The sequence below is a fragment of the Punica granatum genome, chromosome 6 (assembly GCF_007655135.1).
Source record: "Punica granatum isolate Tunisia-2019 chromosome 6, ASM765513v2, whole genome shotgun sequence".
NCBI classification, from domain to species: Eukaryota; Viridiplantae; Streptophyta; class Magnoliopsida; order Myrtales; family Lythraceae; genus Punica; species Punica granatum.
The window spans coordinates 1314531-1318187 of record NC_045132.1 but is presented as its reverse complement, the minus strand read 5'-3'; positions in this window follow the sequence as shown (position 1 = coordinate 1318187).

Here is a 3657-nt window from a genome sequence, read left to right as displayed (position 1 = left end):
ATAATCCTCCTCAGCCATTAAATGGCCAGAGAATGTGGCCCAAGGTTGATGGTGAAACTGTCTTGCCTCCAACTATCAAGAAGCAGCCAAGTAGACCAAAGAAATCAAGAAGGAAAGACAAGACTGAGATAGAAGGAGCTGCATCTAAGCATGCTTCTAAGAAGGGTGTCAGAATGATGTGCTCCATATGTAAAGAGTATGGGCATAACAGAAAGAGTTGTAAGAATTCGGAGACATCCCAAACTCTCACCTCAGCCAACAAAATTGGATCAGAACATGTAAATGTACGTTGTAATTCATTTTTTTTAACTTCATTTGATGTAACATTAAGACAATATACCTCATGGGTTTGTCTCTGCAGTCAACAAAAGGGGAAGGCCACGTACTAAGGTTCCCGCTGCATCCACAAGTAATGTTCAGGGGCCTGGAGGGTGTGATGAACAAATCCAACCCTTATTGAGGCCAAAGCTTCCAGTAAGTATACATGTATACATAGAATGAATATTACGTGGGATAATTGGTATGATGAACACCTTAAATATGCTGAAACAGGTTGAGAGGTCTGCCCTAACATATGAGCAACTTGTCCACAAGGAAAGGACACAAGTGATGAAAAGATATGGGCAATTCATATCCACTGAGAATGGATATGTTATCTGCATGTAAGTTAGGGATTTGTTAATGTTTTTCCTTCTTAGTTTCACTACATTATATTTTTTTGTTTACAACATGTTCTATCATGTCAATTTTAGATGCTTGGTGAAAACTTCAGGACCACCTACGTAGGCAGGCTTGGAGGATAATTCACAAGTACAACTCCAAGTCAAACAACTGCCCCAAGGATTTGCTACACCAACTCTGCAATAGCCCCAAGGACCTGCCACACCAAGTCAGCAGCAGCCCCAGCAAATCAGTTGCACACCAAATCTGTTGCTGCACCAGTAACAACAAAATAGTATTTCATGCCCCAGAAGAAGCCCTAAACTTAAACGCAGAACAACAAATAGGTGCAGATGGTGGAAGTCAACCATGTAGCAGCTCCAAAAAGTGTTGAATAGCTGTGTTATGACTGATGAGCTGTGTCTACAACATTTGTTGTTCCATTGTGTGGATATGGTTATATCCACTGTGAGGATCTATGTGGTATTTTTGGATATGGAACATATGTTGTTATACCAATTGTGTCGATCTGTGGATCTGTGTGGTTTTTTTGGTTGTTTTAATCAGGATGAGATGGTTTACAGAGTTTGAGCAACAAATGTGCTAGTTTATGGCAAACAACTTCTTCGTCTTTAGACAAATGAATCATTTTCCAGTTGCCTGAAGGTAATATTATCAGTTGCAACACCACAAACTAGTCGGTTGCAACCCCATAGACTAGTAATTTGCAACACCATAGACTAGTCAGTTGCAACAGCACAGACTAATGACTTAAAGCACAAAATGATTTCTTTCGAAAAAAGAATGGCAAATTACATAATCCATTATAGCATAATATTACTTATAATTTGTAGTAGCATAACATCATCTACAACAACAAATTACATAACCCAACTCAACATAACATTAGTAATAAACCATTGTCACAAATTACCAAAACTAATTCAGGGTAGTGCCTTTGGCATTTCATTTTTCCCACCATTAAATAACAGAATTACTAAGACTGTGGTGATGAAAAACAAGAACAACCACCTAAAACTCTTCATCTTTGGCACATCTTCGACAACTTCTTATTTTCACACATGCTCTAGCTGCAACCTCAGCATATATATGTTACGTTCTAAAGCTTGATGCTTCTCACATGTTATGTTACTTGTTCAAGTAGGGTTCTTTTCTCGACAATCAAACATCTCAATACCTCATTTGTATGGGACTGATTATCGAGATCATGCCATTGAAAGAACTTACAGTCATCATCATGAATAATTTTTACAAAAACAAAAATATATATATTTTATCAATCTTGCCATCACGACCAACAATCTTAGCATTTGAAGAAAAAACAGGAAGGGTACTTTCCAATGTCTACACCCCCAAAATCTTCTACCTGGATTCTGGTAGCTCCATGACGTTATGAGCTTGGCTTCGGATTCATGGTGAAAAATTTTGCCAGCTCCACCGGCTCTATAAGTAGCTGAATCCACAGACTCCATTGATTCGCTTGGCACCATTGCGTCAATCCCCGTTCTACCTCTTTCACCTTTTGCTCTCGGGAACCTTATCTCTGATTACTAGTGGAGGGAAACCCTAATTTCTCCAAATCGGGTGTGGAGGAGGAGCAGCAATTGGGTTTCGATCGCTCAACACTTCCTTTGTCTATCACCTTTCGATCATTCTCCAATTCCCAAATTCTAGAACCCTAATTGCTCGAATGCCTCGTCCAAATTGGGTGTGAAGTCGATCGCTCTCCAATTCCCCAATTCTGAACCCTAATTTCTATCCTTGCTCTGCGTTTCCCAAATTCCCAATTTCTCTCTCTCCAGTTCCTAAATTCCCATTTTCAAATCCCTAATTTATCTGATTACTCGTCCGAATCGGGCCACGTCCGCAGCCGTTACTTTCCACATCAGATACCGTCATGGAATTGTTGACGGGTGATATTTTTGGTCTGATGTGGCTAACGTCTTGCTATATTTGGGAAATTTGAGAGTTAATACTATATTTAGGAAAACGGTGTAAGTTCATGATTTTTGGTGTGATTATTCCTAAATTTTAAACCAAATATGTAGATCACATAATATAAAAAAAGACTTTACCAATACTTGGTTAGTTCAAGTGATTCAGCGCTTGTTCTCCTTAACTAAGATCTCGGATATGAGTCTTGTGAATGAAAAAAAGTCCTTGATTATAAGAATTTTACTCCATAATTGGTTGATCCAAGAACTATCTAGGCAAATTAAACGGAAAATTGGATGGATGCCAGCAGTGGCAATCAAATTAAAGTCCGTGATTTTATTTACTAAAAAAAAATATTGCTATTTTTGAAAAAATTGACCGAAGTTCTTGATGTTTTGGATTATTAACCCCTTCCGGACCGAATCCCATTCCCATAATCCTCGGTGCACCTGAAGTCGGAATCGAAATTCTCACTGCATCTCGATTCTGTAAAAATGAAGAATTGCAATCCCCCCAAGTATCTCGGATTCGCTATTTTGACCGGAGTAGGAATGGGCAATGTTGGAATTGCCCTCCACCTTAGCCAACCGCTGATTGGTTGCACTACCACTTTCAACGCTATACATGACTGCACCGCCCCTTTACCTTCATGGCCGGAGCTTTTAACCGACCTCACCAAGCCAGTCCAGATTAGGCATTGTTGTGGCCAAATCTCGTCGGCATGGTGAGGATTTAGCCGTCGAGAGGGTTCGATGAAACCCTAACTTGTGAGCCCTTGCCAAGTCGAGCATGGACTCGCGAGCACCGGCGACCACGGGACAAGGTCGCCTAGCCCACGAACGAGGCTCTTCGAGACCTCTGAAACTTTTGAGCAGTGGTGAACCCACCCGCTGTGCTCCTCCTTCCGGTCCACCTCCTGCCTCCATCAAGGCCTCTACCCGTGGCATGGACCCTTGGTCCAGGTTCGCGAGGGCTCAATGAACCCACCCGAGCCTCGTCCCGAAGCCATGGGATCCGAGAGTTACCGTTAGTGCACCGTTC